The sequence below is a fragment of the Triplophysa rosa genome, linkage group LG3 (genome assembly GCF_024868665.1).
Source record: "Triplophysa rosa linkage group LG3, Trosa_1v2, whole genome shotgun sequence".
Classification (NCBI taxonomy): Eukaryota; Metazoa; Chordata; class Actinopteri; order Cypriniformes; family Nemacheilidae; genus Triplophysa; species Triplophysa rosa.
In genome coordinates, this window is record NC_079892.1 from 13,556,828 (window position 1) to 13,581,568 (window position 24,741).

The following is a 24,741-nucleotide window of genomic DNA, read 5'->3' on the forward strand; positions in this document are numbered from 1 at the left end:
CGGTATGCTGTTCGGTTAACAACATTCTTTAAAATATCTTTTGTGTTCTGCAGAAAAAAAGAAAATCATACAGGTTTGAAATGTCAAGAGGGTGAGTAAATGATGAAAGAATTTTCATTTTTAGGTGAACTATCACTTAATATCCAAGCAGACAATGCAAAACTGGCCTGTTGCTGTCAGTGTGTCTAAGAAGTAAATATGTTGCATAGACATACACTTGCATAAATTGGTTAATCATCACAGTCCTAATTGAATTTATATAATATTTAAATATATACTATATATAAAATGGATACCTTTCACCATGCCATTAAGAACCATGGCTGGTGAGCATATACAGAAACTCCTTCAACACTGTCCCAAGAAGATATTTTCTCAAGATGATTGATGATAAAATGTGATTTCTTTTTTGTCACAACATAAATTCCCATCATTACATTTGATTTAAACCATGTTATTCTAAAATGTAGAGAAACTGTATAAATAAAGAAAAAGTAAACCTTTATACTTATTGGTTGTTTTTTAGACATTTAAGATTTTTAAGTTCATTAGAAACATTTAAACAGATAGACAGACAGATAAGTAGATAGATGGACGGACGGACAGACAGTCGGACAGACGGATGGATAGACATTTACATTTATGCATTTGGCAGACGCTGTTATCCAAAGTGACTTACATTGCATTGTATTATACATTTGTTTCTGACTATGTGCAATCCCCTGGGATCGAACCCATGACCTTGCCGTTGCTAGCGCCATGCTCCTACCACTGGGATCTGTATGTCACGTTAGTCAAGACACACCTCCATCCTATCCTGTTCCACATCACTACATGTAGTTGTTTATCAGCACATGGACACACATGTGAATGAGCCTCTAAACCCAGCCCTACAAAAGTTGTCAAGATAAAGTGCCTTCCAGATACCACAGAGTTGCCAGCATTTAAAGCGTCTAGAATTAATTTGGAAAGTTTCATCCAGAATTACATAATCATCAATATTTGCCAGAAGCATCTTTTATCGGCAGTATTTTTCATCAGCGAGGCAATACAGCAACTTTAATGACGCCCATAAATAAAAAGCCAAACTTGTATTTTGAGCGCAGAGCTCGTAAACATTCAAAGAACCTAAAGCTGACAAGTCCAGCCAACACCGACTCCAGCTTTGAGCACGATACAGTATAACGTCTGAGATTTATGACAAGAGATACGCTTGAGCTGGAGTCTGTCTAATACCAAAATGAAGCAAAACGTGTTAAGACCCCTGAAGTGTGAGGAGTTCCTGGATTAATAATGAACACATGTCCGGAGCACATCAGCTTCTTCCAGTGGCTACACTTTAGGATTAGGAGAAGCAGTCTCATGGAAACAGTTCTGTTCTTCTTCCACTCACCCCTCGTAACTAAACCTTATCCCACTTGCCTCAAATCAACAGTCACATATTTCAGCTGCTATTTTTCTGTCGACGGGTGCAATCTAGACTGAATGATAAACAAGCTGTAAAGAACGAAGTGGGAGAGAACGTTGGTTTCTGGCTTTCGAATGAAATTCAGACAAACTTTCCACAACAAACTGGACACACCACACCGCTGTCTCCACTAAATGGTGTCTGGGGTGCCACAGTTTGTCTTTAAATGCATTTGGGCCGCCCTGAAAAGATACATGACCGCATTCGTAACGTTTAGAAGTGTTCGTTGCGTTGTCTGTTTAAGAGATCAAAATATGTGCTTTCGGACGCCTAGGTAGAAAAATCTCTTCTCTATAGAGACTGTCCCAATCCATTTTAGCATCTGAACACCGTGTTTCCATTTCAGGGCGTTTCTTTCGACCGGGATAACACTTCATTGAACTGAAAATAATATTATATAATATATTACTAGATTTCATAGCTCCATTCCGGTTTCTTTCCTCAGCGACTTTGAAACTGAGAGTCCCAGCGCTTATGGAAGCCTCTTCGCCAACAATACAAGAGACAGAAGCGGGTATTCAATTGAAATACAGCCCCAATGTTACAGTGTAATCTATGGCCAATCCACTCCTGGAAAGGTTTGCTTTGTCTGGTGTGAAGAACTGTGAAGACAAACTTCTCTTTGTGCGATGAATCTCACACACAGAACGAAGGTTACTGCACCACAACCAAAAAAAAAAGAAGCCACTCAAAAACACCAAATACCCCCTACAGCATCAGACAAAAGATGACCCTAGTTAGGAACCCCTACTATATACAAACCATCAGTGGTTCCCAACCCCGTTCCTGAAAGACCCTTAGCATTGTACATTCCGGATGTTTCCCTAATAAAACACACCTGATTCGACTCGTAAGCCCATCAGGAACAGGACCGGGAACCACCAATCTAAACTGTTTACCTCAAGTCAGTCCATTACTTAAGATTTCAAGTACATAATTTAATTTGTCCCAATTTCACAAACCCCCTGCAGTTCCGGCATGAACTTCCAGAGCAGGCCTGCTGAGATTTTCTCCTGGAGGGCCACAATGCTGTTTATCTCCAAACCTACCTGAAGAAGCCCTTCAAATTCTGTTCGATTATTGGAAAATGACATCTGCGTAAGAGCAAAGTCTGAACTAAATTTTGGAGAACAATGGCCCTCGAGGAGCAGATGTGAAAAGTCCTGTTCGTGCCCCGTGGTTTCATAAACTCGTCACGCAACTCCGTTCTACCCTCAAAACTCTGCCCACCTTTAGTATTACTGTCTTGGGTAAGCCGTAGATCAGAGTCCTTCATTTATGAGTCCTTAAGGGCATGATCATTGCAGCGTTTGTTTTGCCTTCCTCCGTTTTCCCATGGGTGAAGGACCATTTCCAACTATTCACGGCACATCTTTGCCCAGCAGGCCTTCCTGTTCACAGAAGTCCGCTCATAGGAATAGGTTCATCTATCGGTTGCCCATTCCCAGCCCTGAAAATTTGTCACTTTCCATAACTTTTAAGCTGCTTTGTATTTCATTCAGACGGAAACAGGGTAGGGGAGACATGTCATCCAAGAGCATCTTTTACGGATTTGACATTTGTTCGCTATGCGTATGACATTTAGTATTTATCGAAAGCCAAGAATACCTTGCGTACGATTAGCAGAGCAAAAGAGACAGCGGGGCTTAAAACTTGAATGGAGTTTTCTTTCTTTCTTTTCCTCTAACTATTATTTATCTTGGTCTCCTTGAAATAAAAACGTAGCCATACGGACGTAAGCATGTCGAATAACGCTGCAGTTCATTCAGTATAGAACCCACAATCTGGGTGCCAAAAACGGTCCGGAAATTTTCCACCCAGACTTTTTATTTACTGAATCCCAGTCTGACTATCAAACATTATTCCACTTTTTTGCAAAGAATCTCCAAATTTTCCCCTTGCGTAATATCCCTCAATAATATGTTCTCTTCCCACAGCACTCCCCAAATATCCCACAACACACTTAATTCCAGAGACGAATCCAATGACTCCATCATATTTACGTGACTCTACTTCAGAGATTCTGGTTAGCTTCTTCTGCCCCAGATTTATGCCCCGAAGTGGGTCCTTCACATCATTCACCAAAACATCAGAAGAACATCTGATGTCACGACGTGTCCACACTTCTCGTAACGCGTTTCACATAAACATACATTTTTTTCCATACTCTGAGAAAAACGGTATAGTTTTAAAGCACATCGATTCCCATTCGCTCTCCAAAAAGGGTCATGGAAAAAAAACACTTTCTTCTCAGTGTGTTCAGCAGTCATAACAGAAATATTCCACACTTCAATAGCTCCATATGCTCTAAATAACATCCCATTCCAGAGACGTGTGCTAACCGAGCACCATCTCCGTGCATAACGGCTCGTCTCAAAAGCATTGTTTATAATCCCTGCGTCCCCCATGTACGACGTTAAATGTTTGATGACCACAAGCTAACGGGTGATGTATTATTTTGGATGACATATTGCTCTGTTTCCTGCACAACCTCTATCAGCACCGGTTCGATCAACCACAACATGGGGGAATAGGTGGTAAAATGTAATTGTGGAGCATCTGGGCTTGTTTGTTCAAATGTTCGAGACCTCGTGATTCATCCACAGTGTCGCCGCGAGCTGGGGATTCCATCACGTCAAAAGCTCATCGCTCCATGACATCCCGAGACTTGCGGATTCGCTTTGGGAATTGAGTGAATCACGCCGAGGTGTGGCTGTTATCACACAGACTGAGCTGAGCAGACATGAAGACCAGCTGCAAGCTCAGCTGCGGCGGCTGCTTAACCGTAGGGAAAAGAAAGTAAGCCCAAAAGCCATTGTAAATTGTTCTAAAATACAATTATTGTCCCCACAAATAAGGTCTGTACAGAACACTTCTGAAAACTGTCATTCCCAATGCAACAAATATTCAGAAATTCTTAACTTGGTGAACAAACTTACTGTAAATGTATTCAATTATGAAAAGCTCTGTTCACAAACCAAGTAAGCGGTCAGCATTTGTGTTCATGCAACTGGAAGACGCTTAGTTGAGGTGACAGTACGTCGCATTCAAGAAATCCATTGCCTGGTGGCAGCACTGAAATCAAACATATACCGCACAAGAAACTGACTCACAACTGATTTCAATGAAGGTGATTTGAGACAGATGACACAATATTCTTGAGTAAACATACGCTGTATGGATCTTGTGGAGATCTTATAAGCTTCCAACGCTCTCCATTCTTGTATTATCATTATTATCTCTCAAGGGACACTGCTGCTTTCTCATTTACAGTTCTTTACTGTAACACAGAACAGGACTTCCTCAATAATATCTTTGAACTTACATACTGTAGATCCAATAGGTGTCCAAAAATGTCTTTTGGGGCCTCTCTAATGACCGTTTCTGGGACTTTAGGAGCAAATGCCCATTTGATGATGTAACCGTTTTGTGTTTTCGGGTCAAAAGGTTGGCTTTGATATTCGTGCTGTGATTTATTGTTTTACGGCAAATGAAAATGCTCAGCTGTAAATGTCAAGATTGAGGTGTGAAGAAGAACCCAAGCGCAGGCAACGGCAGTGAAGGGGTTAACAGATATATTTATTTAAACAGAAACAGAAACAAAACACCCACAATGGGGAAAACGGAACTCAGAAATATATATATAAAACAAAAGACTTCCCACGAGGGGGCAAAATGAAAACAAGACAAATAACTAAACTCAAGGTACTCGACACAACGTCTTAAACTAAAACATGGCAGGATAAAACTAAAGCAAAAAACACAAGACTCACAGTTCTCACACGACACAGGAACACGGGCGACGGCATGAACACATACACACAGATACAATCCACGAGCACAAGACAAAGAAACAAGAGGGTATTTAAAGGGAAGACAAACGAGGGATAACGACACGGGGCAGGTGTGGGTAATCAAACACTTAGGAAAGGATAACGAGGAAACGAGAGGAATGGGGCCAATGACAAGACACTGGAGAGAACGTATATTATAATCAAACAGACAATAATATGTTTCTCTCCACACATAACCAAAGACTTTGTCATGACTCTGCTACAGGACCAAGAAAAACATGACTAAGGAAGCAGAGCCATGACAGTAAAATTAACAAAAAAAAAAACAGCACCACCCACCAACCCACAGCATTTGTACAGCATGTATCATAACCAGCTGCATGGATAACTGAGCCGTGCAAGTCTATGAGGCCTATTCAATTATTATTATTATTATTAAGTTCCATTATTATCAACCATTATTATTTCTTCCAGGTTCTTACTGGATACTAGTTGCCACACAGAGGTTGTCTGTTGTAAAATTATACCAGCATTCATTTCCATTTTGCTGGCCTACCATATATTTTTCATTTTTAGTGCCTATTTCTGATTTGCTAATAGGACTAGGTGTTATATGCTGTTTATCGCTTATTCCCACTAATATGTTAAAGACACTCTTTTATTTTGATTTGTCTTGTGTCTTTGTCTATGTATATTCTACAATGTGTTTTCTGTAAAGTACATTGTAAAAACCATTATGTAAATAAACTTGAACAGAATTGAATTAATCTTGGAAGACTCCTAATACTTCATTGTCTTCCTAATCGAGAAAACGCAACCATTCCACAATCTTCTATTTCCATCTTGAAAAACAAATCACACTGTTTCATCCTACTGAAAACATTTCTTCATCTCAACGTTTATTATGGAACACTGTACTTTAAATAAAGTGAGTAATCTTTCACGCTTTTATTATGGATGCATGATGAACTTTTTATTCTCTTAGAAATACTTCTTGAGAAAACTGTAAAGAGAGAGAGAGGGTGAGAGCACGACAGAAATTGAAGGACAGGCTCTCTTGCCAGATATACGGCAGCTTTATAGCTGTTGGCTTGTGTTCTACTTAACGCTTTAACTTTTACACACACAGTATATCAGTCATCTGCCTAACAGCCAGTGGAGTCAGTCCTGTGCCGAGGCACTTCTGAAACCACCCATGTCACCGCTGCAGAGACTACGAATGGACCCCTGGCGTACCCCAGACGCGAAAAACAGGGTTCGGAGCTAATGAATGGGTATTTTCAGCACACAATGAGGTTCAAATTATTCTGATGTCATGGAATGGTCAAACACAATCAGTATAACATATACATTTCAACAACATTGTACACATGCCGGATAAATGGTGTGACATGCTAACAACTTTCTAGTCTACAGGGAAATAAGCAACATTTGGTGAAGTCTAATCTGCGCTTGGTTTTGTAATACGTGAATTTATTTCTTGTAATGGACACATCTATTGATTTCGGTATGTTTTTACCAATGAATAAATCTCTGAGGTTATAATTCACGTTGAATTATTCACGTTTTTTTGTACATTATGCTGTGTTAGTATTTAAAGGTGACTATACTGTGTCGGTCAAACATTTTCACTTTAATCATGGTTAAATCCCAGTTTAATTTCGAGAGATGAATAGACGGTTTCAGCAGCAACAGCATAAACAAACGTTATGTGGCCCTGAACTTAACTTCTGGTAAACCTCCGCAAAGAATGAATAACTGTAGAGTAGTTTTAATTTGGTAACACTTTATTTTACAGTGCCCTTGTTACACGTTACATGTATTTACTGTAGTATTTACGATAAATTAGGCATAATTACATGCAACTAACCCTAAACCAAACCCTAATCCTATAGTAAGTACATGTAGTTCATTTTAATTACGCAGTCCTTAAATGTATAATTACACTGTAACACGGGCACTGTAAAATAAAGTGCAACCATAAATTGTTATAATATAACCAAACAGACCGAAAGTTAACGTCAGGCGTGTGCGTCCGATATAACAGCCTAAAGGTCAACACAATTACATTGCTATTTATTTGAGTGGCTTAATATCAATTCCGGCAACTAATTTCAACCAATGACAACGTGATAAGGGCGGAGCTACAGCTGAAGGTTTAGCACAGGGAGGCGCAGAAATAAGACAAATTATTTACAAATAACAATCGCTTTTGGTGCCGCCAGATGTGCATAAATGACGCAGTTCACCTTACAACTGCAATCCCATCAGTTATTGAGCAAATACACAAACAGTCAGTGTTTAAAACTGAATTGAGCTGTCAAGTCACATTTTGTTATTTTTCAACACGTAAAGTAGGGAAAGTAACCTGTAATTTCATGTTTCAAACAGATATGGCGATAGAGAGACAAAAGTTACAGATTGCTGTTTTAACAGAATAGACAATAAGTTATTTTCATGATGCAAAGCCATGAAACCACTACACTCAAGAATACATTAAACTGCTACACGGCGATCTGTGACTTCTGTCCCAAACCTGGTAGGGAAGAACACAAAGCACATATGCTAAACAGCTGAACAAACAGACAATACATTGCAGAGCGGTTCATTGAGACTGCTGTGCACACTGAGGTCTGATGTCATTTAACGGAACCGCATAACATACAATGCGAAAACTCTGCTGATGAATCAAAACTTGGCGAAACCCATTTTTTCACTGCCTTACACGTTTGCCAGAGCTTTCTTTGTTTTCCATTCGCTAGCCTGTGGCATTTCTTAATTTTAGTGTGGACGTATCAGGTTTTGCCCCAAACCAAAGTCATAGCCCGTTAGGGCATATTAACAACCTCACACCTTCCAGTGCTGTGATAATCCCAGGCAGCAAAAAACAGCTCTTGGTCTTTAGCTCGAGCCCAGGAAGGCTTTAAACAACACAGGCAGGTTCTTAAATAACCATAGTCCCCATTAACCTTCCCTCGTAAGCAAGCTATCCGATTCTGCTGCTCAGAACGTGAGCAGGCCGCAATTGCACCCCAGTCGCAGATAGATGTATGCGTTCCCCATATGTCAGCCTGTAGATGTGGGCGTGTAAGAATTCCATTAGGAATAATAAGCATTAGGAATAACGTCTTTTTGCGAGCTGGGGGGATTGAGTATTTCTAAAAATTAATGTTCCTGTCTATAAAGCGCACATTTTAGCAAATGTGTTTATTTACAAACTGTAAATCTGCTGGTATACCATATAACTTGTTGAAATTGGCTTAGATCTGTGTCAACATGAGCCACCACCACTGCAGTGTACGCTAAGTGACCCCTTTACACACTTCTAGAGTAAGCATACTACTGTAGGTACAAATCCCAACATTTACAGTGGGATACACCATAAACTCATCTCAGATTAAGAATGAATAGCAATGAAATCCTGACACCTACAGCGGGACTGCAGTTTTCAATTCTCAAAGAATTCTAACTGGCATTTAACTGTTTTGAAGGTCACTGTATCTGCTGTCTGTCTTGCTTTAAGACAGTGGATTCTGGAATGTGCTACTGTACAGACAGCTTTAAAAACCATGTGTAGGATGAGCTACAGTACCTGACTATACACAGGTATGGAGCGGTCTGAAACAAGAGGGTGGTCCGGTTTTTATCTTCTTAACTTCTTAAAAGCAAATTTATAACCTCACTGTAATGATAAATCCAACTGTATTTGATTAGTGAGAAGGCCAAGACTTAGAGACAGATCATATAATAGTTCTGTGTCAAAACTGAGTAAGCTTTCCTACTATTTAACCATTCCTATGAGTAATAGTCAACATTAATGGCAACCTAAATATACTTCAATAACGCAAATACATTACAAAAACAAACTTTGTTCAGGAGTAACAGAAGCTTAAAGGATCAAACTATCAAGCCAGAGACGCTCAAAAATATTTCCATGGTCCACGTTAACTGAAGAAGAACCCCCAGAGGAACCAGATGAAATAAGCACGGTCTTGTTGAAGCTGGGTCAATGATATTGGGGGTACGGGTTAGGATGAGAGCAGCGGTTCCGAATCAACAAGCAAAAACTGCTTGGTATCCAAGTCTGTGGCTGACCACTAAGGACTTTTTTCTTTCGTTTGGAAACACAAACAATGAAGCTTTAAACCCCAAATGTTTTTACCAGCTCTGCTACCAGCTACGCCAAGCTGGGGGTGTTTTCCTGCCTGCACGCTCGACACAAAACACTCTTCCAAAGAAGGCCACTGTTGAGCATTTAAAATCACATACAGTACATAATGTTGAATGTGCTTATTCAGCGTCTTCTGACTGGTCAGGTCAAACCGCCTTTGTTGTCTTAATGCACAACGCACATGGTGCAAGGTTCTGCAGAAACAGCAACAAACAAAAGCCAATGGCACGTGTGCATGGAGCAAAAGTGTGTTCTTCTAGTGGGGTTGGAAAGCATCACAGACTTACCTCTGGGCCAGTAAGCCTGTGTGAGACCAGGGCCTCTCAAAATATTACAGATATACTTGTATTGGTATGCACTGATATTGTGTGCGAGTGTGCGCGTGTCTCTGGAGTCGCTGCTAAAAGCTAATGCGATTTGCTTCATATGGCTTTACTTTCCCTGTAAGCTCTTATTGCAAGAGAATATCTGGCAACTGCTCCTGAAAACAAGAGGACTTATTTCCCTCTGTTTTCAACATTCTGGCTCAAACGTCAGACAAAATCCACGCAAACCCCTCTGTTTAGCGTATGGGGTGGATGCATCACTTTGGTGCAAGATTTGATACCTGATTGCTCTGGCAGGGATCATGCGGATATATGTGATGGCCCCATCCCAGTTTCCATTCAAATCCTGAGTTACAGCTATAACGGAGCGCTCGGTACACACATGCTCCTCGGCCCTGAGATTTGGGTTGTACTTCTCAGGCTTTTTTATGCAAATGCACCAACCCGGACTCAAATGTTTTGTTCTGTTGAACATACTATTTCTGTTGTGTTACGAAACTTGTTATTTAGTTATTGAGTTACCTTCTTGTGATTTACCGTTTTCTACATAAAATAATCCCACATAAAGTAAAGAACATTCTGCGAAAATATACAGTAATTGATGTCTTTAATATTGACTGAGTAAATTCATGTCAAAAATGTAATGCTTATTGTCTCATTAGATTATGAGACAGACAGTCAATTTACATTTTCAAATGCGAAGCTTTGCAATTTATTTTTGCTGCCTTACATTAATCAAATAAATTGTGAGTTTAGGGAAGCTTTTTAAATTGTTATTAAAAGTCATAAAAAATGCAATAAAGCAATGATTCTAAAATAAACTCTTCTGCCTTTCGCATTAATGTCAATTTATGGACTGAACAAACATGGGACACTTGATTCCTGCACTTTCAATTCTGGAAATTCTGGAATGTTTTGATTCAGGATTATATTAATACATTTGCGCAATATTTTGTATTTATATTATTATTTAAATTTATAATAGTTTTGGGGGAATGTAGGTTGTTAATTACAATTGTAAATGGTAAAGTGAAATGTGACCTGGGTGTTTCTTCTTCACCCACCTACTCCTAATATTACCCTTGAGCAGTACGGTTAACCTCAAGTTACTCCAGAAAGTTGTTTTAGATAAAAGCATTTGCTGAAAGACGAATAACTTAAACTAATCTCCATGCGATTTCGTCTTTCGGTGCTGAAATATTAAATCATTCAGATCAGTGCAAACCTGGATGTTTAAACATGCTTACAATTTTAGAATGTTCCTTTATTTGTCTTACCTCTGTGTATTTGTGGAAAGATGTACGTTTTATTTTTTCATCAGTGATAGTTCGGTTTATTTGGTCTTGAGTCTGTCTCTCTCTCACATTGGCTTTCTCTTTCTTTTGTCTTTCCGTATCTGTTCACCCTGGACAGAATCTGTTATATGTGTTAACTATTGAAAGTTGACTTAAACAGAAAACGCATCAAAACTAATTGTAACTCATTTTATACACAACTCTTTATTCAATAAATTGCTCTCTAGAGTTCACCCCATCTTACTGTTTCAACAGGAAATATATCCGTAGTAAATCAGTGTTACATATGGGACACAAGAATGGGTTTTGTCAGTCCACATCCAATTATTGGCTCTATTTTCTGGTCACTAGTGTGCCTTTAAACTACACACATCCCATTAACTCAAGTGACTTAACATCTAAAAATATGAGTTTTCCCTGACCCCAGCATCAAACGTACGCCAGCACAAACCGATACAGGGCTTTGTGTGAAGTGAAAGTTTCCAAATCAAGAAGTCAGTCTCCTCGTGTGACCCAGACCTCGATCATCAACATTACCCCACAGTGGCCTCCAAGGATCGAGGTTTAACAGGACTAAGAGGAGAGCACATTGATTGGGACAGATTGGCCTCGTAAGCTTATAGCAGCCTACAGCCAAATCTTTACATCATCAGTGGTGACTACTGAAGGCGACGCCAACCGCTCTGGAACACATTTACATGTTTGGATTACGAACGACTAGGGGGTTGAAGAAGTCAGCTCAATATTATAGCAGATTAATGAAAACATGCACTCCTAAATCTGCCTCAACAAATGAGCTTGCAATGTATATTGTTGCCATGGCGACAACATTAAAGATTTTTAATGATAAGCTGATAAAACATATGCATTATAATAATAAATGCACATAACACGATAAGATTTCCTATACACCAAACCTAACCCTGACACAAACATGTTGACGTTATCAGACTAGACGCCTTTCAGATAGTTACAAGTCTTTGACATGTTTCACTACAAATTTAAGACCATCTCGAAAATGTGTCCCTCACAAGTGGAGCCAAACCCATACACACTTATCCAATGGCAGGCAAAAACCGCAGCTGGAGAAAATACACAGACGAACAGAACATTCGAATATACAAATGACACATAATTGCAGAGAATTTTTCAATTAAAAGTACAATACAGACTCGTATGCATGCAATCTGTGGCAAACAGAGAAAAATGGTCAAAACAGGACACTTGGTTGGTTGGTTGGTTGCGTTAATGCAAATTCAGACAGAAACCCACAAAATTAGATTCACTGCAATGACTTACAGATGTTGAGAAGGAATGAGATATATTGCTATGAAAAAAATAATAATGTGAAACCAATAGTAACTGCCCAGAGAGGAATTGCATATTGAAATAAGTAGAAAAGACAAACTACCTGTAGATCTATGTTGTCTTTGGGATCCTACAGCAAGAAACCAGGAACTAAAAAGTAAACAGAAAGGTCAGTGATGTACAAAACATTCCGTTTCTAAATGAATCTAGATCTAAATCTATTGTAATCTATTAATACCATAATAGTATACTATTATTTTTTTAATATTATGCTTAATCATTATTTTAAACAGAAACTAAATCATTTCCAAGAGTTTGAATGCATAATTTAGAAAAGTTTTGGGAAAAAATGGTTTGTAAATATTGTTGAACTGTTGAACGCAGCTGTGCAGTCTTATCGGACTTGGTGTTAACATATGTTTACATGTCAGATTATTAATCACTACAGATAAATGTATACATTACAGTATATGCGCAACAAAGTATGCTTCACAGTTTGCTATTTACTGAAAATACCATTGCAAATACCAAATAATATGGTCTACAAATCAGATTCACCTTATAAACATAGCACTACTCATTCCCATTCTCTATGGCAGCTACTTGGCTGACCCTTCGTTGATCAGGGTTTTATCAGCCAATCATCTGGGCCATAAAGGTCATATGATGAATCACTCTGGAGCAATTGATTGGCTAATGGCACTACATAAAGACCCAAGCCATTTACTAGAGACTCTCCTGAGCTGTGATGTCAAAAACAGAAGACAATTCCATGCCTCAAAATACAAGAACCGTCCAAAATAACAAAGAACTATAATATTTATATATAATATAATAGTGATTTATACGATTTATTGCTTTTACTGTTGCTCTAAAAATTGTATTGTGTCAGACTACACTCAGGCTTTTGAATGGCCGTCAAACAAAACAGATGCTCTTGAAACCAGATGTTGTAGTTACAGCCATGCTAACTAGCCTAACACCTGCCGTTGACCGCACACATCCATCAATGTCTCATTGTCATTACCGATTAACATAGGACAATGTGGCCTGAGATCTTTCCATTATGTGTGAACTTGGCGCGTTCGGTGAGCTTGGGTGAGACACAGTAGAAAACAGTAGAGCGGTCAGTATGAGCTATGAACCTGACATCTACAAAAATATGAATAACTATTATGAATGCATTTGCACTTTTTTTTATTGCACACAAACCTTTACTTTCCCAGGCCAGATGCACATACGCTACAGGACGAAACAGCTTGACTTGGAAGCCTGTGCGCCATGAACCTTGGACAACACATAAGGGATGGGTAATTGAATTCGAACAACAGCTTCTCTTCAAACCCCGACGTTTTTTTGGCGGGAAAATAGATCGGTAGATTGGATGCAGGTCGTATCGTTTCTGCGGCTTTGTTTTTCCTGTTCCACTCTTTTTTGGTCATTCTTTTAGCATTTCCCCTGAAGCCACGGCACGTGTAATGTCATGAACTTTCATCATTCAGTGCTCGACAGAAGAAAAAAGCACTCAGATGTATTGTGATATAAATGGAAAGAGTTGCTCATCTAAGCCTCTGGCTGCGGCCGGAGATTTGCTCCAACTTTGAGACTTCTGCCAAGTTTAAGGAGCTGTAGAAAATCGTATCACTCCCCACCTCACATGTCCAGAACATCTCCAGGCCGGTGTTCTGGTGGGTCGCGATTCAGAAACAATGCTTCAGGCAAAAACACAGCGTATATGAACAGATAATCTAATACACTTAGCAAAATAAATACGCTTATCAAATGAGAAAAGGGTTACCATGAAATGAAACTCTATTTATCTTTTGAGTTAGTAAAAACTAGTCGAATTGAGCAAATGGCTGTTTTTTACAGTTTACAAATATAGTGTAATGTAATGTAATGTCAGATAATAATTTAGTTAATAGTTTTGCCGATGACATTCTTGGTCATATTAGTAAATAGCAACAAAAATATTTCGTGATCTGAAATCAACTTATTCCATATAAGCGGCTGCTAAATGACTAAATGTAAATGATATAAGTTGCCCATGCATGTATTAGACTCGGAAAATTGCCAAAATTAAAGTGTTGGAACAAAAGATGCATTCTATCTAAAAGCGAATGCTCACCCAGACCTGCCTGAAATGCCTCGTGTAACCACACCCCCACAAATCTACGTCAGTTCGTGGTATGATTTGACTAAGACCAATCATAGCACACCTCGCTTTTCAGAGCGATGAGCTTTGAGCGTTTCAGAGATGAGGGACAAAGAGACACAAACATGCCAGTATGTGGAAAATAAAGCGCTTTTGAACCTTAAATCATGTATACACATTGCATTACATCTAAAACAAACGATAATATTCATTTTAGCCGTGTCAAATTACGTAAACTGTACCATAACGTTTGTTTTCTATGATCAAATTGCGCCTAAAAACATTATTTTCATGTTGCTTTAGATACTACGCTTGCGCACAGCTTCGCTAGGGCAGCCATATTGAGCGTTGCGTTCCTCCCCATTCATTTCAATGGCAGTTAATCTTGTTAATATTAATATCTTTGGTAATGTATGTTTATATTTATGCATAATGTAAATTATAGTTAAATATAAATGTATATTTATTTATGTACATACTTGTCATACACCTGTATTTGTGTGCATTTATTTATACATATACACACCATGCGCATATACTGTACTATATAAACACAAACATTTATTTTGGAATCAACTAATCGCAATTAATCGTTTTGATAGTTTGAATTTATTAATTTATTACTTTATGGCTTACAATTCTATTGGGTCTTAACTTGACATCCAGTGTAAAATCTGGGTCTTGAAGCAAAGCTAGAGCTACATTTAAAAGGAAAAGTAATGAACAAATAAACCATGTAAACATAAATGCGCATAAAGAATGCGGTTCATACATGCCGTGACTTTCTTATAACAATCGCATATTGAATCCCAGCATGTTATGCTTCATTTATAGTTTACCAAGCCGATTACTGTCAATCAACACAGGGACGCTTATTAAAATAACACTGGAAAATAAGATCAATCTCTGTGTAAACTTAAAAGAACGCGCTTGTAAAAACACGGCCGACTGCAAGCTAAAACATGTTGTTCATATTAAACAAAAAAGACAGACTACTAGAGGACCCTTATGAAAACATAAACACATTTGCGGAATTAGCTATACTAACTAAAATAAAAAAGTTCAGAATGTCAAACTTGGCAACGACTGAACAATGAAGTTCAGTGAGTTTACCCTTTTGCAGTTTTTGCTAATTTGGCTTTTTAAAACAAAATCAAAGATCTTTAAAAAAGCAGTAAGGTGTTTTAAGGCCAAGTTTCTGCCAAGTTAGGGCTCATCACAGTGTCAGTCAAGTAAATATTTCTCTAGATAGGTCTATTATTTTCAAATCTATTTCTGGATGGGCACAGACTTCAGTCTTTGCTACTAAAATACTTTCCTTTTAATACATTTTTATTTATTTTAAAAAAAAGATTGATTAACTACGAAATACTTATTATGAAATATATTATGAAATATTTCTAAAAATGGCAACAATTTTTTTTTAAATCACATGAAAGTAAATATACAGAAAAAAATCAAATATTTATCTTATTTGAAAATATTGTTTGATTGTTGTAATTGTTTGTTTTGAAAAAGGTGTAAACCAACCATCTTTTGTTTTTTGTAATGGTTGGTTTACACCTTTTTCAAAACAAACAATCTCTTGTGTAAATCATGTTTATTTTATGTTATTTATTGCACGTTGTAATGCCTAACACCATATATTATGCAATGATGTAGAGTGCGTTTTGATGTTTAATGCCAGTATGTTCTGGTTATCTTTTTTCACTCACTAAAGCGCAAACCCACATGAGGCAATTATATGACGTGCCGTGTGTCTCTTCTATACACATAAACTCTCTTAACCTGATATACAAAGCAAATCATTTATAAATCTTACACACACTAAGCCTTCAGTTTTGTGCGTTTGGAAACAAAAAACCTGTCGGTTAGAAAAGCAGTGGAGACGTTTAGAATGGATCTGCCTCTAAATGAACGCAGTCTTTTATATGTAAGATTAAATTGTGTTTATACAACCTCAGATTTTCCTTTCTGTACTCTATAGTTACTCAAAGGTTTGTGTTACAGTCATGGCTCTCGTAAATCACTGTCACATGTTTAATGTTAAACACAGAAGGGCAAAATAAAGATTTTCTCAGAAATGCTCAAAAAATGACATGCTTTAAATTTATTGGTTGGTTTTAATGTCGCTAATATAACAGTAGTCAGTAGGTTTGGCAAAAAGTTTGGATATTGGAAGTTATTTTTCCATCGTGAAAGTACATTTTGGAAAAGGTTTGTTCAACAATAAGGTTTTATTAGTGTGGATGAAAACAGTAACTTGCAACTTTATATTAGAAAGATGATAGAAATTTTACTTTTACCCACATTGGTAAAAAGACATTAAACAAACAATTCACCGAAATTCACTTAAAAATCTAAATCCTGCCATCACTGGCACTGCTTTTATTGACCCTTATGTTGTTTAAAATCCATATGACGTTAGATAAATAAGACATTATTTTTTGATAATCTTCCATTCTTCTAAAACTTCGAAATGCCATTAGTCAGAAAACCAGAAAGTCCCGCCCCAAACTAACACCCTGGTTCATCCAATGTTACAAAGAAATCAACTTAACAATGGTTCAGTTGTCTTTTCAAACTAAGATAGGATAGGAGAACGTATTTTAACATCCAAAAAAGACACGCTTCAGCTTAAAGGGCAAGTTTTTGAACATCAGCCAACCAAACAAAGTCATAACCTGTGTTGTTTTACCGTCATATAATTTGACATCCATCAGCACATCACTTCACCTAAGGGTACAATATTCAAACATGTGTCTCCCTCAATCAAACACTCCCCCCTTTTACCCTGATAGGAAGCACTCCATCACTTGTTTAGCGTACGTCTACACGTCTTCTACATCATATTTCACCCCACATCTGAGAGACGGTGAGTCTCATCATGGGCTGCGTCCGTGAGAAAGCACTTCTGCTTCAAGCAACACTTCTCAAAATAATACAGATGAGGACGGTCTGACAGCTTCCAAACAGCTCTTCCAACACAAACAAGCACCATGACTCAGCTCCGGCCAACTACATATTAATCTCACTGACAAAAGCAGATTCCCCCTTCACAAAGCAAAGTTTGGAGCTTTCTGCGGTAAACCAGAGATATCACTTATATGCCAGCAGACCAGCTAAACTCCAGACGCGAATGACACAACACTTTCCGAACCTGAGGGCTGAACCAAGACACATGCAAAATTAATCACAAATAATCGCGGTAAACAGAATGGAGCAATAAACTCCCTTTTAATGCTACTTTACATGTCGTAAAGAAAAAAGAGGAACCAAACAAACAATTAAGCACTGCTGCATGTGAAGAAATTGTAAAGAGTTTACTGTAATGTGTTAAATGTCAAAATAGACTGTGGCTAGTTGTCAAAGTTTCTACAGTGATATTTCTCAGGCTACTGAACACTGACACACTGTACTGGGGTAAGTTGTCACAATGAACAGCACACCGGGGCTAGTTGTCACAGTTTTTACAGGGATATTTCTCAGACTACTGAACATTGACACACTGTACTGGGGTAAGTTGTAACAATGAACAGCACACCGGGGCTAGTTGTCACAGTTTTTACAGGGATATTTCTAAGACTACTGAACATTGACACACTGTACTGGGGTAAGTTGTCACAGTTTTTACAGGGATATTTCTCAGGCTACTGAACACTGACACACTGTACTGGGGTAAGTTGTCACAATGAACAGCACACCGGGGCTAGTTGTCACAGTTATTACAGGGATATTTCTAAGACTACTGAACACTGACACACTGTACTGGGGTAAGTTGTCACAATGAACAGCACACCGGGGCTAGTTGTCACAGTTTTTACAGGGATATTTCTAAGACTACTGAACATTGACACACTGTACTGGGGTAAGTTGTCACAGTTTTTACAGGGATATTTCTCAGGCTACTGAACACTGACACACTGTACTGGGGTAAGTTGTCACAATGAACAGCACACCGGGGCTAGTTGTCACAGTTATTACAGGAATATTTTTAAGACTACTGAACACTGACACACTGTACTGGGGTAAGTTGTCACAATGAACAGCACACCGGGGCTAGTTGTCACAGTTTTTACAGGGATATTTCTAAGACTACTGAACATTGACACACTGTACTGGGGTAAGTTGTCACAGTTTTTACAGGGATATTTCTCAGGCTACTGAACACTGACACACTGTACTGGGGTAAGTTGTCACAATGAACAGCACACCGGGGCTAGTTGACAGTTTTTACAGGGATATTTCTAAGACTATTGAACATTGACATACTGTACTGGGGTAAGTTGTCACAGTTTTTACAGGGATATTTCTCAGGCTACTGAACATTGACACACTGTACTGGGGTAAGTTGTGACAATGAACAGCACACCGGGGCTCCGACTCCAGGACACTATCGCGAGGGTTGGGTACCCCGCCGGGTTCAGCGTAGCATGAGTCTCGTCGGGCTCATTTTCTGTAACACCTGCTGCAGTTGCAGCATCACCCGAAGCGCCAGTAGCTTCAGGTTCTGGCTTACGAAAACACTGAGCAATAGTGTAGTTTAAATGCTTGCCTTTCATGATCTCCTTTTGTTTCATATCTCCCGGTTGCACCAATGGTCCAAAAGTCAGTGCGTCGCACTTTTCTGACACAAAACGATGTTGTTACGTATCCTAGCGCTTTTTGAAGTGGGTATACGGAAATTCTTGATCTTTTCTAGTGGGTATACGGCATATACTGCGTATCACGTAGACTACACAACTGCTTCACCGGGAGAAAAACATTTCTGTAATTGATCTTTTTCCAAAAAAAGCATCTAAGATACACTGTACAATAGCCACCCATGAAAACTTGCCCCAGACTTCCTTTTCTCTTGAAAAAAGAGGCTTGTTTTTGTTCCTGTTGGCTTCCCCCCTCCAAACAGACTTTCCAGGCTATCGTGACCTCTCTGGTCAGTGAATAGAAAAGAGCTAATGAGCGAGGCCTGTCTGCACGTCTAAAAACAGAAAGTGGAAAAGAATGTGATGTAATGTAAGCACAGCCACAGAGAGGCTGTTCCTTTTGAACTCAAATCAATTGGATCCAAAACAGGGTGACCTATGGAAGACCTACAATAACACATAAAAACACAACTGGCCTCCTGTGAACCCTTCATGAAGTCAAGGGGGGTCCAGCAGTTCTGGTTTTGGATGCTGGAGCTTGAAAAGGGTCCAAATAGAGCTTATGAGTCTAGGCTTGTTTTTACAAATCCCGTTGGTTTGGGTTTGTAATGCATATAAAATGTCTATTATCATAATACATTTTTAATTTTAACATAACTTGGTTGCAGTATTCAACTCTGGGTCTGCATCTACTCACAATGTTGTGTTTGGGTCTGGTTTGGTCTTAAAATGTAATAGCACTAGGTTGGGTCGGATCACAGGCCAGGTTTGGGCTTAAAATTTATTTTAAATTTAAGATTAAGCAGATCTCTAATTTTAAATCATATATATTTTTAAACGTTGTTGTTACTGTTACACAATAATTATTTATACAAGAGATTTCTAACACCGCATCCTAACCAAACGCGACGTGATGAGATTCCTGCGATAAGTCAAATAATTTTAACTGACATTACACACAAAATCCAAACTGAGTTCCTTTACATCATTTACTGTTGCACATTAGGTAAGGTGAGAACAGTTTTGAACACTATGTACTTAATAAATTAGTTACAGATTGCAGCTTTAAAGTCCCAGTGAACTAAAAAAGAATTCAATGCCTATTTTTTCATGAAATATTGCAGCGTTTATTGTAAATAGTTTATCAATGTGGGTCATTCTCTTTTTAAAATTCGTGTGCCCTCATAATCTTTAGTTAAAATCTGAAAATGCACTTCTAATGTATGTTAGACGGCTTGGGCGGAGCATCCGTTGACTCATCCCCTTCAACTGTCAGTCTGCTGCCAGTTCCATTTCAAAATACGGAAGTAAAAACGATCGCAACTTCCAGTTCACGGGGACTTAAAGGCGGGGTAAGTGATTTCTGAAAACTGTTGTTGTTATTTAAAATTGACAACAAAAACACACTACTATGCAAAAGGATCACGCCCCTTCCTGCATTGCTCCGCCCTCAAACGTGCGGTGCAACGCTGATATGAAATGCTTATCTTTATCATAGCTTAGACCATGCAAAGAATAATGCAAATGAATAGAATAAGCGAAGACGACAAGTATATACAAGCAACAAACTGGTTCCAGATAAACAATTATGGAGTTTATTCAGACCCAAAACTTGCGCTAAAAACCGCGCGCCTGTGATTTTAGCACGCTGAACAGTTCCACAAGCGTAAACACACCCTCGCGAGAGCGCATTTATACTCCTCGAGCACGCAGAACAGGATCCACCCCGGAAAATAATCCTTGCGAGAGCTCATTTCTGCTTCGCATGCAAAAACGCAGTCCGAGAGCAGAGGCTTTGACGAGCGCGCACAATTCTCTCTATGCTCTCGCAACTGCTGAACACTTGCTCGCTCGTCAAGTTGACTTCTGAGACTTTGGAGGCGGGACAATGGCAGACTTCTCCGATCCTTTGATTGGTCACTTTTAACATGCACTCACCTACAGTCTCCGACCTGTATCTTACCCGTTGTACAGACGTCATCATTTGGCATAACACAATACTTTTTTTCCGTTTTTAAACTTGGGTTACAGTGTTATGTATGCCCTTGGCTTTGGATCTACATATTTGGCATCTTGACAGGAAGTTAAAAATAAATAGTTCGTTATGTGTATTCATAATTGCTTTTGTATTGTTAATAATTTTCATGAAATTGTTATAAAATGAGAATTAATAAATGGCTACAACAGTATAACTCAAAGCACAAGTTATTATAAATTACAATATGATGTACTCTCTAAAATTTAATTTAAATAATTTATTTGTTTTGCTTTATTTGTTTTGAAAATATTAAAACGGGCTATGCCAGTAAACAGATATTAGATAACTCAAATTTAATGACTACAGGAGACATTTAATTATATTATTATAGTATGTTTTAAATTGGTCACACATGACATGTAAGTTTAACTGCTATATTATATAGCATAATTTTTGTTGACAGATGTAAGAAATCAAAATGTCACTTGTTAAAACAATAACACATAGCTAAGGCAAGGTAATACACTAATCATTCGGTAGTAAGACATGTAATCTGTAAGTGACTGCATGTAGGTGAGTGCATGTTAAAAGTTACCAATCAAATGAGCGGAGACATGCAGATAACCCGCCTCCAAAGTCTCAGAAGTCAACTCAACGAGCGAGCAAGTGTTGAGCAGTTGCATAGAGAGAATCGAGAATCGCGCGCGCTCGTCAAAGCCTCTGCTCGCGGACTGAGTTTTTGCTCGTGGAGCAGAAATGCGCCCGCGCGAGGATTCTTTTCCGCTTGCGGATATTGTTCTGCTCGCTCGCGGAGTTTAAATGCGCCCTCGCGGAGCAGCTTTCCGCGCGTGGTTATCATTATGCGCGTTTGCATCAAGCGTGTGCGCGCGGATTACATGCGCGTGAGTTTTAGGTGCATTTAAACTCCATACACTTTCACTTATGTAGGTGAGTGCATGTTAAAAGTTACCAATCAAATGAGCGGAGACATCTGCCACTGTCCCGCCTCCAAAGTATCTGAAGTCAACTCGACAAGCGAGCGAGTGTTGAGCAGTTGCGAGAGCATAGAGAGAATTGCGCACGCTCATCAAAGCCTCTGCTCTCGGACTGAGTTTTTGCACGTGGAGCAGAAATGCGCTCTCGCAAGGATTCTTTTCCGTACGCGGATAATGTTCTGCGCGCTTACGGAGCATAAATGCGCTCTATGCTCTCGCAACTTTTCTGCGCGCGCGTGTGGTTTTCATACGCGCGAGTCTGAATAAACTCCATAAAACAATGATGCTTAAAACTGCTCAGTTACACAGCTAATATTATAACAACAACATATCTTGGTTCTGACAAACAGCAAAACCAATGTTACTCACATACTGATCTGAATCAAAGCAATCTCCTCGGTGATGATTTTTAGACAATCTTTCTCTCCAACGTCTCTCTGCTGGAAAGCTGCGTATCTCCGCTAAAAGCCTTCGCCATAGCGGGTCCTTTATAATATTAACACTGGGCCTAGCTTCTGCCTGACGTTATGCTTCTTTCTATACTTAAAGGGATAGTTCACCCAAAAAATTAAATTCTGTCATCATTTTTACTCACCCTCCAAACAGATCTCACCCCCCCCCATTGACTCCCATAGTATTTATTTTCCCTACTATGGCAGTAAATGGGGGATGAGATCTGTTTGGCTACTGACATTCTTCCAAATATTTTCCTTTGTGTTTAGCAGAACAAAGAAATGTATACATGTTTGAAACAACCTGAGAGAGTAAATGATGACAGAATTTTCATTTTTGGTTGAACTACCCCTTTAAAATCCACAGACCCTTTACTTTTATGTAATAAATACGGCATCGCTCTTTCTCTTTCTAATGCCCGTTGGCTCTCTTCCCTCCGTCAACATGAGGGGACTCGCCCCTTATTGCTGATTGGCTACAAGTTTGTTTTGGTTCTCGGCCCGACTCAGTTTTCTTAACGTTTTTGAAAAAATACTATACCCACCTTAAAAAAAATAACTATTTCATCTATAATTTATAATAATTCAGTTTCCTTTGTCCTTTTTTCCATTCTATTACTAACAGGAAAAGAATAGAACAAATTACTTACAGAAATTTGAATATAGAACAAATAAGACAAATACATTTTGTCTTCTGGTACACCTTCAGGTAGCTGTTATGGTATATAAATCAAGTTTTCGAGTCACTCTGGGATTATGTTTTCAACAATGTGCTGAATCTCTGCTGCAGTCTATGCATCTATTGAACAAATTCCCTGCGCGTTACACATCTGAACATTTTTTAAGGAAAACTTTAACTTTTAACATCTGACAAGCAGACGATCAAAGAGATGAAAAAGGTTTGCCTCCATATTTATTCTCTGCCGAAAGCACCCCCTAAATCTGTCTAGCCAGGCAAGTGTTCACAGAAGAAACAACAGAACTATGAGAAGCTGAACAAAGCATCACACACCAGGAACTGAAGAGGCAAACGCTGCATGTGGACATCACGGCCGTAAACCGCACACTAAACCCCAGAAGCACCATAGACTCGATAGCGCACTAGAAACATCTGGCCTCGCAGCAGGAAGACACCGCCACTGGATCTTCTATCGCAATGTCCATCAGTGAATTGTAACAAGGGAGTTAAATACAGTAAGTGTGCGATTTCCACCGTGACCGAATGTTTGCTTTGGAATACTGGAAACCACAAAAATCTAAATCCCTATTATTGTGTGAAGTAAAGTTTTGGATCTCTGTTGGTGCTTAACAACACAAGAAAAATGATAGGCCGGAGTGTGTTTTTCAATTTTTCGTACAGTGTCCTTTTATTTGTGATGCGTCTTCTCTACCTCGCGGTGCGGCGTGAAGGTCACAGGTTGAGGGTGACGAAGACTTTGAGGTCTCCGTCTGCCAGGAGCCAGTTCTTTCAGGTGGTTGTCACTCTCCAGGGTGTAAGAGTGGGACCTGGGGGCTCAGCCCATCAGCTGGTGGACAAAGGGTCAGTGTCTCAGCAGGGATGGTCAGGGCGTACTGTGATTGATGCGGTGGTGTTGAAGGATGGAGGTATCAACCAAACAGACTGTCTTTCAGAGCCTGACCATGCCAGGGGCTCGTTGGGGGGCTATGCTTCCCGTCAACACCTTTAAGCTTGCCGGGCTTCAGAAAGTGTGGCCGTTATATGACGGACCAGAATGATTTACCCAAAACCTTCACAAATAAGCAGCAGTGTGGAACATCTGTTAGACTTGGATCAAATATGAAAATAGCTGTACTCACATTTGAACAACTTTGACACCTCGAATGCGATTGTTTTCAAGTGTGTGACAGAGCTGGATCTCTCTCACTTTTCACAAAGAAAAACATTTGATTGTAATAAAATGGTCATATTTGATCAACTTAAAAGTAATTCTGCCTCAAAACACCCCCTGACCCCGAGAGGGTTAAAAGCAACTAGACCTTCTCATTGAAACTCTTAAAGGGATAGTTCACTCAAAAATGAAAAATCTTTCATCAGTTACTCCCCTTCATATTATTTCAAACATGTGTGACTTTCTTACTTCTGCAGAACACATGAGAAGATATTTTGAAGAATGTCAGTAACCGAACAACATTGA

At 39.0% G+C, this 24,741-nt stretch overlaps 1 protein-coding gene across 2 annotated transcripts in view; it reads right to left on the minus strand.

Moving 5' to 3' along the window:
• LOC130551831 (zinc finger protein 469) overlaps positions 1-24,741 on the minus strand; it is a 237,125-nt gene that overhangs the window by 158,038 nt on the left and 54,346 nt on the right. Inside the window, exon 2 of one of the 2 annotated variants that reach the window (XM_057329784.1) lies at positions 12,466-12,512. The exons of the other annotated variant lie outside the window; for it this stretch is intronic. The gene's annotated coding sequence lies outside the window, so the exon portion shown is untranslated. The remainder of the gene's footprint in view (positions 1-12,465; positions 12,513-24,741) is intronic. 2 annotated transcript variants of the gene reach the window in all.